The sequence below is a fragment of the Pinus tabuliformis genome, chromosome 1_1 (genome assembly GCF_031772625.1).
Source record: "Pinus tabuliformis cultivar Carrire ecotype Pingquan chromosome 1_1, CPIR1, whole genome shotgun sequence".
NCBI classification, from domain to species: Eukaryota; Viridiplantae; Streptophyta; class Pinopsida; order Pinales; family Pinaceae; genus Pinus; species Pinus tabuliformis.
Genome location: NC_142297.1, coordinates 866,047,685 through 866,059,605, shown reverse-complemented (window position 1 = coordinate 866,059,605; position 11,921 = coordinate 866,047,685).

The window sequence follows — 11,921 nt, the reverse complement described above, 5'->3', positions numbered from 1 at the left end:
CGGGAAGAGATTTGCGGATATGTTCCTCAAATCAGTGCAAGATCTATCGAGACAGATTGTGTAGAAATTTTGAATAATTTAACACATATTCAATGGAGATTATCCTGATCATGTACTATTGCGGAAAACATACACAATACATAAGCTCCTCTACGTTGATCATCAATATAGCAGCATCAATAACAATAAAACATCAAGAGCATTCACACATTAACACAGTATGTATCCCGGGGAAAGCATCTCGCTAAAAACCCCAACTATCTGTATATTAATGATTGAGTCATGTAACATTACACAACATAATACTTCTCACAAGTATCTCCACCTCTATTACACACAATACAGCTCAGATCTGATCTCCAAATCTCTTCCACTGCTTGCCTGCCTCCACTGCTCAATACCTGCTCAAGAACTGATGAGAATGGCTCACCAAACTCGTTTTTCACCTGCAAAATAGTCACTCACTCTTTGTTGGACGTGAGCATACTCAATCCCTTGATTGTGCAAGATCTGGTGCACAACTATAGTCACAGCTGATAGCAATCTGATTCTCTACCACCTGTCCCTGTTGAACTGAACATGCACTGACATGCAACTGAGTTAACTGATGTATTCATTAGTTGTATTATGAGTTAATAACTTGTGAATTAATTAATAACTAATTCACACAACTCATCTCTAGTCTATTTTCCAGTTAGACTAAATACAACCAGTTTAACAAAGCTAAACTGAACACAACTCCATCAACTCCACAATCAACTCCACCAAACTCAACTGATTGAGTTCTAACTGAAGTCATGCATGCAACAACTCAACTGACTCATAAGAAAAGCGTATTTCCTTCTGACAGCTGCATGTGCCACCTCTGTAGCTCAAACTAAAGTGCTCCAAGAGAACAAGATTAAGTTTATAGTCCAAATATTATTGTGAGATAATAATATTTGACTTTTCTATTTTTGACAGCCAGTCTAAAAATAGACTTTGATCACTCACACTGTGATCACTCACACTTTCATAAAAAATAGAAGTCCATCTAATTTTCCCAACTTGACCAATCATCCATAAACAACAACCTGCAATCCATAGACATGATCCATATGTCTAAAAATAGACATAGTCTAAAAATAGACTTGCGCCAAAAATAGCCTGTGGGCCCACTTAGTGAAGGCGACTCTTTTCACTAAGCTCCATCATCTTGTTGCAATCTCAACAGATTGAGGTGATGGGGCAGAGATTCACGGCAGTAGAGGCCAGACAGCATGAGAGTCCACGGGTTTTTCAAGTAGGTGAGGGATCGAGGGCATCCCACCATTTGCCAGAGCAGCGTGATACTACGTAGCAGGTGGCCTCACATGCCCCTACATGCTCTACCATGCCCACTTTCTTAGAAGCAGACACGGGGGCCGTAGCCCAGCAGGAGGCAGAGCCCGGACATATGGGCGATTATTTTGCAGAGTACCAGGCCTATGGGTAGGAGTTCAGGGATGCCCTCTCATTCAGAGATTTTGTTCAGCTCCATCGGGATAGTAGACCCCGTGACCATCACAGAGGGTACTGGCATTACCATGATAGTGACACCCACCATGCAGCGAGTAGATTCCACTTGCCTGCGTTTGATGGTTCATCAAACAGTTCGGCAAAGTCTTAGGTGGAGAAGCTGGACATTTACTTCCAGCTTAACCAGATGTTAGAGACAGAGGCCATCAAGGTGGCAACATTGCATTTGGATGGTGAGGCCCAGGATTGGTGGTTTCATGGGATGGCTACACTCGGGCACTCTACAATGATGACATATGCTGAGTTTACCAGGAGATTGATGGAGCGATTTGACCGGAGAGATCTAGAGCAACATTTTTTTGAGCTGACAAGGCTCAAACAGACAGGCAGCCTAGAGACCTACATTACAGATTTCTTGAGGATCTCCGTGATGGTGCCAGACCTATCCATGGCATGGAGGGTCTATATGTATGTTGAGGGATTAGCAGAGCCACTTCGGGGCCTAGTCCGATCCACTAGACCAGCCACACTCCAAGACGCTATCAGTAGGACCCGGGATTTACAGGATGTCTTACCCCGGACCCGGACACCTTACCCCCAGAGACAGACTTTCCAGTCTAAGGGGAAGGACGTGAGGATTCCACCTCCAAAGGGGAATCCAGGACGAGTACAGCTTGACGATGATGCCAGGAGGGAGCTGAAGAAGAAGCGGTTGTGCTTCACATGTCAGGAGTCGTGGGCACCGGGACATAGATGTGTTGCTGGTAAAGCACATTTTATTGAGGTCTTCTCTGAGAGCAGTGGAGAAGAGGATGACGAGGATGATGGGGAGGTAGGAGATAGCCATGCCATACAGGGACCTTTACCACCTCCACCACCAACAGCAGGAGGTGCATCTTTTGCACCCACCGGAGGGGCCCTTGCAGCATTGCGAGGAGTTCCCAAGTATCTGACGCTACGCGTATGAGGGATGGTACATGGCCAGCGGGTATCGGTTCTGGTTGATAGTGGGGCGACCCACAACTTCATCGATGCACAGATGGTTGAGCGGAGAGGTATATAGATAGAGAGCTTCGATGGGTTTTCAGTCTTGGTCCCAGGAGATCAGACCATGATGTGTGCTCGTTATGTTCCAGAGCTTTCAATGACGATGGGCACCTACACATTGACTGACCACTTTTTCGTGGTTGATATTCCGGATACCAACATGATATTGGGTGTTTAGTGGCTTATCACTCTGGGGAAGGTCACGACGGATTGGAAGACCCTAGAGATGGAGTGGGATGATGAGAAGACAGGGAGGCATGAGAAGATGCGGGGACAGTGCACATATCCACCTCAGACTATTTCGGCTCATCGGATGGAGGTAGTCTTCCAGAAGGGAGACATAGAGTGGGCAGTGGAGCTGCGTGCATCAGAGGCAGGGACTATAGGGCAGTCGGTACATCTAGAGATACAGTCCATCCTTGATCGGTATGCCATAGTGTTTGGGGAGATTCCACCCGGACAGCCACCGGATCGGGGGTTTGAGCACACCATCGAGCTAGAGCAGGGCATACAGGCAGTGATCACCAGCCCCTATAGGCACCCCAAGGCCTATCGGGATGAGATTGAGAGGGCTGTCCAGGAGTTGCTGGCTCTTGGGCACATTCAAATGAGCACGAGTCCTTTTGCATCTTCTGTGGTGTTGGTGAAGAAGAAGGACAGTACATTGAGGATGTGCATTGACTACAGGGCCCTGAACAAGAAGACCCTGAAGAACAGGTACCCCATACCCAGGATCGATGAGTTGATGGACGAATTGAGAGGGGCACATTTCTTCTCAAAGATTGATTTGAGATCAGGATATCATCAGATTCGCGTGAGGGAGAAGGACATTCCCAAGACCGCCTTCATGTGTCACTATGGGCACTTTGAGTTCTTGGTTATGCCTTTTGGGCTAATCAACGCCCCAACTACATTCCAGTCCTGCATGAATCACATCTTCCGTAGTCACTTGAGGAAGTTTGTGTTGGTATTCTTCGACGATATTCTCATTTACAGCAGGACTTGGGAGGAGCATCTCCACCACATTGAGACAATATTGCATATCTTACAGGAGCAACAGTTCTATGCCAAACTCTCCAAGTGTGAGTTTGGATTGATGGAGATGTTATATCTGGGACACAACATAAGGGTGGACGGAGTGAGAGTCCACGAGGAGAAAATCAGGGCCATCAGAGAATGGCCGGAGCCGAGAAACGTGACGAAACTTCGAGGATTCATTGGAATTCGTACGTACTACTGGATGTTTGTTAAAGGTTTCTCACAGCTTGCTGCACCCCTGACGGACTTGACGAGGAAGGGGCATTTAGTTGGTCGGATACAACACAGTGATCCTTTGACAGGCTCAAGGAGGTTATGCGTAGCTACCCAGTGCTTGCATTGCCAAATTTTACACAGCCATTTGTCTTGGAGTGTGATGTGTCAAGAGAGGGGATTGACGCAGTATTGATGGAGGGAGGTCACCCTATAGCCTTTGAGAGCCGGAAGCTCCTTCCGCACGAGAGGTTGTATTCTATATATGACAAGGAGATGCTGGCCATCATGCATGCATTGGCTAAGTACCGACAATATTTGGTGGGAAACAGGTTTAGGGTGAGGACTGATCACAACAGCCTTAAGTTCTTTTTGGAGCAGAAGCAGTTACAGGAGAGGCAGCAGAAGTGGATCAGCAAGATCCAAGCATATGATTTCGACATTGAGTATTTCAAGGGTAAGAACAACGTGGTAGCAGATGCCCTCTCACGTAGACCAACCACGTTGTCTCTTATGAGCTTGGATACAGATTGGAGGGCTCGACTCTTAGTAGAGTACTCCAAGGACAAGTTTGCATGTGAGATTCTGGACGGGCGTGTGGCAGATGACAGGTACAGGGTATTCGATGAGATCATATATTACAGGGATCAGATCTTCATGACTGAGGGGTCTAAACTCAAGAAGAAGATACTCCAGGCATCACATGACTCACCATTGGCAGGCCATCAGGGGTTTACCAAAACCTACAGGGCCATTAGAGAGAGGTTCTCATGGAAGGGCCTTAAGGAGGACGTGCTCCAACATGTCAAGGAGTGCGATGTTTGCCAGAGGAATAAGGGGAGATGAGCCATCCCGCGGGACTATTGCAGCCTCTTCCCATTCCGGAGGGGAAATGGGAGAGTATTTCGATGGACTTCATCATAGGGTTACCCATGGTACAGGGCAAGGATTGTATCTTTATCGTCGTTGATTGGCTGACGAAGTACAAACATTTCTTTGCCATATCCACACATTATATAGCAGCACAGGTGGCTGAGCTGTTCTTCAGGGAGATCTTCAGGCTACATGGTCTTCCTCAAACCATCGTCAGTGATAGGGACAACCGTTTTATGGGCGGGTTTTTGCAGGAGCTTTTCCGATTGGTGGGGACGGAGTTAACACCAAGTACCAGTTATCACCCACAAACGGATGGGTAGACAGAGATAGTTAACAAGTGGCTGGAGGGCTACTTGCGTAACTATGTTAGCGGGCAGCAACAAGCATGGCTGAGGTGGCTACATATGGGGGAGTACTGCTAGAATACTTCACATCACATGTCCATTGGTATGTCACCATTCTATGCCTTGTATGGGTATCATCCTTTATCTTTTTTTGACGTGATGTTTGGTGATAGCAGGGCTCCTAGAGCCAAGATTTGGGTCCAAGAGAGTTAGGATATCCTCCGAGCTCTCAAGGATAACATGGCTACAACGCAGAATTAACAGAAGTTGTATGCCGACAGAGGTTGGGTGGAGAGGCAGTTCGAGGTAGGTGACATGGTCTACCTAAAATTATAGCCATACCAACAGTCGTCGCTGAAGCAGAAGGGGGCTGAGAAGCTCAAGCCCCGCTTTTATGGGCCATACAGGGTGATACACAGGATTGGACAGGTTGCATATGAGTTGGGGCTGCCCCAAGGCAGCAATATTCATAACATTTTTCATGTGTCATGCTTGAAAAAGGCATTAGGGCAGCAGGTGATGATGACAGATGAGCTACCACCCATAGATGATGAGGGGCATTTAGTATTGTAGCCGGAGGCTATCATTGATACCAAGGAGAGGCAGCTACGGAGCAGGACGGTCCAGGAATTCTTGGTGAGGTGGAAGAATTTGCCGGATGAGGATGCCACTTGGGAGAGTGAGAAGATCTTACAACATCCATCACTTCAGTTGCTTGAGGACAAGCAACATTTTGCCGGGGAAGACTGTAATATTCCTAATTAGCCATGGCTAATTGGAATATTCGATTTTGTCCAAATTTTTCCTTCTATAGTTATTTGTAAATAAAAAAAGTGAGGAAGGAGGATATAACTCACTTTTAGAATAAAAAGTCACTTCCTAGTAGCACAACGTTGTGACTTAAAGGGGAGCCAAGGGGGGCCAAAGCGGGACGCAGAAATGGTTCCCACGCAGACACATGGAAGGACTGTGCAGGAGGGAAGACACATGTGGAAAGAGGGGAATCACACAGGAGGAGGTGAGCCTTGGGATTGAGAGAGGCAAAGGATATAAATGAGAGAGGAGCCCCCTCATTTTGATCATTCTGTGATGAGCATTTGTGATAGTCATTTTGACTTGGAGCACGTTGGCTGTTTAGCTAGTCTGCAGCATTGTTTAGTGCATTGAGTGTCTCCGTTTGGAGATCTCACCCTTAGCCCCGAGGGACTTTGAGTGCCGCTCGGGAAGGTATTCCCATTGGCATTTCAGCAGTAGTTTCATTAGCCTTTTTGCAGCAGTAGTGGCAGTGTTTTGGAGGATTGCGCAGCACTAGGAGAGGGACGCAATTTTGAAGGACTACGTAGTACTGTGAGAGGGAGGCAGTTCTGGGTTGAGGGTTTACAGGAGCTTTGGTGCTGAGAGATAGAGCAGGGGATTAGCCCTTGCATATTGGGGAGTTTTGACAGGGGTTTCAGGCAGGTTTCTGGAGCTAAAAGCCCAGGTTCGCTTTTGATGGATTTGTTTCATGATATCCCACATTCATGCTTGGAACATGGCACAGGGGTGACTGACTGAAAGAAAGATTTGGTTCAGCCTAGTCTACAGTTGGGTGGTTAGTGGAAGTCCCAAACCTGGTTGGCCTTTGCATCATTAATATGAGCTTATTTCTCATTGTTAATTCATGAGTATTATATTGGATTATATGTGGATTATATGGTTGTTGTTTCCTTGGTATTTATGTTGTTATTATGTTGGTTATGAACATGTATTATGATGATGGCTATGTATGGATCTCATCATGTTTTTATTTGTAAATGAATGAACAATGTATCTATGGCCTAATATATGATAATGCAGCTAATGTGATAAGTAAACAATGCCTCATAGCGAATCTCAGATAAGTATGAGACCCCTATGCTCAACTCTGTTGTTCAGACCTATAGATTTCATATTTGTGATATGTTTGACGAAATGCCTATCATGGCTAGTAGGGTTCAAGTCTAGTCCTTGTCAATATTTTTTCAAATGTATCTATGTTCTGTTGTGTAAATTCATCTCTGAACGTGTCATTGAGTTATGGGTCGTGACCTGGGCTCTAGGCCTAAAAAAGTGGCACAAATCCCGGAGTCACGGGCACAACACTAGGGAAAAAAGTCTCCATAACCTCCCTTTCCCTTTTTGTGGGAGCTTATGGAGCATCCTAGATGCGCCCTGATCCATATCAAGGGAGAATCCAAGGGTTTGATGCACTAAAACTTTATTTGGTCTCATGGATTGGTTAACTGAGTGGTTGGGATGGCTCTTGGGAGTTTTGTTGCTAATGTGGAAGGTCTGTGTGATGTGTTCTACTGGTTCCACTTCCTTAAGGTGACCTAGGAGGTTGAATCCCATTATAGTGGCCTCTTGTCGCATATTTACCTCGGTTGGTCAGTTACTTGGGTAGATGTGGGAGGAGTGTGTTATAGATAGCAAGCTTGTTACATCATAGAAGCTACTTGTTTCATCACATTTCCTTCACATGCATATTGATTGCACCAATTGTGTCTATTTTCCTTATGATTATCTTTTAAACACCCATGTGGGCTTAGTCAAAGTCGTTAATGTTAGGATTATTCAAGTACACTTGACTTCGTCAAGTTAGCAATGGTTTTTTGGCTCCAGGTTTATGACAACTCATGGTATTCATGTCGAATATAGCCTATTTAATGAGGAAAGGCTCCAAGTAAATTTGTCTTGGTGATCAGTGTAATCCTAGAAATGATGTTATTAGACACCACCACTTCTCTCAGTTTTGTGATGCTAACAACTAGTATTAGAACTTGCACATGATCCTAAAGAGTTGGAGTGTGATAGAGGCACATGATTATGAGTTGCAATGAAATCTATCGAAAGCTCTGAAATTTGTCAAAATCATTGTGAAATGTAAGATCTTCAAGGAGATGTATGGATCTATTGAAATAAATTGGATATCTAATAGATATTTTCTAGAAACATAGGTTCTCATTTTGCCTATGGATGCCAAATTCCTAGTTGTAGGTTTTAACTCTGTATAGAATTATCTACGAACAAATTCTTAAAAAAAACAGAAAATATACAATGGCAAGAAACACAAAACAGATACAGATATATGTCAATGAAATTGACAAGTGGTTGCCAGACTGAAAGTCTCAACAACATCAGTGAAGCAGCCAATGGGCATCTTCATCAGCCAGTGGGCTTTTTTCATCAGCAGTGAGCATCAGCAAATTTGCCAGTGGGCGATCATCAAATTGTGTCAGTGGACACTGGATGCTGTTTTCAAGCAAAGGACAGTTGGATCCTTTTGTGGCTTGGCACATGATGGAGTTGTCAAGCGTCATTCCGAGATCAATCAGTCATGCATCTGACTCAGTGTCTTCATATTGCAGTTTCTTCAACATCCAGATTTGGCGATTTTTTCCAGGTAATGTTTTTGAGGATCAACATGAGAACTTGGAAGATGGTTCCCTGTTCTTATTTTGGATTTATTATTGTTTTGTGAGAGAGGCTAACAATATACATATAGATTTTCCCCTGGATCCCAAAACCAAGACTACCAGATTGATTTTTCATTATGTTCCTTTCAATGTTATAGTACATATATATACATGTCGAAGCATTCATAAACCCTAATCCATTAACCCTGGATTAGAACATAACTATAGTTCCCTTGACCGGATCTACAAAATACCATGGGTAGAAAACCATTATGCCCAAAACCATAGGTAGGTCTGCCCACCTAATATAGGGTCCAAAAATAAATTCCTGGGGTGTTGCGTCGGACCTTGTACAGGGGGGCTACTACCCCCTTGAAACCCCCTGACAGGGGGGGCTTCACCTGCTTGCACGTGCGACTAGTCGTGGAAAAAATATAACACACACCCAGTATTAGTGTTGTATTTGTAATATATGAGTGGAGATGGAGGAATGACAATTGAATCAACCTAGAACCCAAAAAATGTTGGTAACTTGACCGAATCAAGTTTACCTAAACTACCCTAGTAGTTTCATTCCTTTGTTTGCTTAAATCAGGGTTATCATGATGCTTCGACACTTTCGTCAAAATATGGTTTTGAGTGCATGAATGAATTAACTTGGTGTTTCAACAAACTGAAACAATTCGATTAAGGTGTACACATATGCAACTCAGAAGAATATATCTAAAAGATTAGTGACAAGTTAATTTTATTCGATTTGAGTGAACTATATTTTTTTACAAAGCTCTTATTATCGTTAATATTTGATTTTTTGCACTATTTTTCATTTTGATGTCTTTGATTATTTTTTCTCTTGAAACACTTTGCTTTTAGTTTTCAATATTCACGAACTCATTTCAACTAACAAAAACTTGATAAAGTGTCAATTATACTTACCGCATGGATGAAATATGTTTGAATTCTTAGCATACTTTCTTGAATAAATTTTAATTGTTAAATATATTTTTTTGTAAATAATCTATTTAAATGAAGAAAAAATTGTATGTTTCAATCATCATGCTTGTTATTTTTCATAGTTTTATTTGTCAATTTTATTGGTTTGATACCTTGTTAAAACCTTATTCTCTTTTTTATTAATTATTTAGTTTTATAAATTAATATCTAATCAAAAAGATTTATTCTAGATATTAGAATTTCGACAATATTAAAAAAAAGGAAAATATATGATTTTGCAAATCTTTAAAATATATTTTGGTTGTTATAATAAATATTTTTCTGAATAATATTAGAATATAAAAACTAAAATCCTTTAAAAAAGAAATAAAATATTTTATAAATATTTAAAATATTTTTTTTCTTTATTGTTATAATAGATATTTTTCTAGTTATTTTTAGAAAATAAAAAACAAAAAAAAAATAAAAAAATAAATAACAATATATTCCTTCATTATTATTTTTTTACATTTTATTTTATACTAATTAGTGTTTGCTTAACTATAATTTTTTTTAATTATTTTGTGCATATAATTAATTTTTTTTTTTTTTGAAACAGATTTAAAGCATCAAAGAGTTAGTGTGAAGAATTTTTGTCGACGAGAAGATATTCAATCAAAATTTAAATCTTAAATTGGAAAAGAAACAAAGAATTGATAATATGACGATTTAAAGTTGTATTCCTTTTCAAAATGTGTCTCTCTCAAATTAATTTAATAAATATCGAATTCATTTTTGGGTGAAAAGAAAAGGTTTGAGAAAAACATTTTATTTTATTATAAAAAGAGTCATCACTTCAGAGTTAGGGGGGTAGAAATTCTAAAACTTACAATTAGGGATTTTTGTCAAGAAGAGAACAAGAATGAAAGCAAAATCAAGAGAAAGAGCATATGTTATCGTGGAACTCAACCTTGAGTTCATTATTGCATAGAGAAGTCAACCACTGCATGGATAAGATTGTGTTATAGTGGTGGATCAACATTGAATATTACAACATTGGAGGTTATGCTATCATATTTTGAAGGGATGGTAATAATGTGTTTGTGGTGTTCGATGAATCATAACATTTTTAATTTCTTGTAAAATGCTAGATTTCTTTATTTTGAAGCAAGAATTTCTTTCTATTTAGGTTGAAAAATTGTAATCGAACTTTGTATATTATTATTGGAATTTACTAATGGATTGAAGACTTGTATTTAATGAAAAGACATTTTCATTTTTTATGGTAATATTTTTTCTTTCACTTTGACATGGATGTGTTATATCATGCATTTCTAGTGTTTGAAACTATTTTCATGTCTAGAATTGTGTTACCTTCCCTTCTTTTCATTAATGGGATTAGATGTTGAAATGTTAAAAATAATATTTTATAAGTTATGTCTAACATTTGTAATTAATAATTGCTTTGACAGTGAATTATTTCTCGTTTCAAGTCATTTATCTTTCACTTCAATATTTAAAGTATATTGGTTGAACCAAGGGACAAAACTCATGTTATTGCAATTTTTCTTCTTGAAACCACAACAACCAAGGTTGGAAAATCATGAGCTAAGACTTGTGCACTATTGTTAGGATTCTAAGCTCATATTGAAATCCTAAAGGTTTAAAGATTATTATCAATTTTATGATATTATTATCATTTTATTGAATATAATTTTGAGACGGTTGTTATAGTTTGACAATATTTCTTCTATAGCAACTTTAGATATATGTGTTGTTTGGACTATTTTTTTTTTTTTTAGTGTGGTTCACAAACAATCGAGATCGGTGGCCACTAAATTCACAAAAAATATCTAGGCAGATCCCCTCAAAGGGATCACTTCACGCCAACTCATTTACAAAGCCTAACCCTAAGACTGTCGAGGAGAATTGACCATGTGACTTCCCATTAGCAAGGTGTTTTAACAATGGGAACTCGACCAATTGAGCTAACCCTTGGAGCTCTATTTGCACTATTGCTAGATAAGTATATTTTCCAGTTTTTTTTTTTAATTAGTGTCACATCATTTTTCATGAGTTAATTTTATTTTGTTAAATTCATAACGAATTAAATGTGACAACAAGTAAATGATTATATCAAATAACTGTTTATTTAAGTAAACAATTTACTTTGTTGTTATAATAATTACTAAATCCTATAACTATTTCAAAAAAAATTAGTAATTCATCATCATGTCTCCTATTAAGTTCCTATCATGTCATAAGCTCCTAATTAGGGTAATTAAAGCTATTTCTTTCTCCTAGTTGGGATAGTTATGTTTAGAATTGGAAGTATTTATTATTATCTTTATATTATGCACACTATAGATGTGGGAGTGTATGTAAAGTTCTTTGAATAAACTATTTGTTCATGAATCTAAAGTACATTTGCAGTGAATCCTTATTGAGTTTATGAACTATTTCTATATTTAATAATAGATTTTATTCCCTACATATAAACTATCTTTATTGTTCCTACTATCAGAATAGGTTACACAAA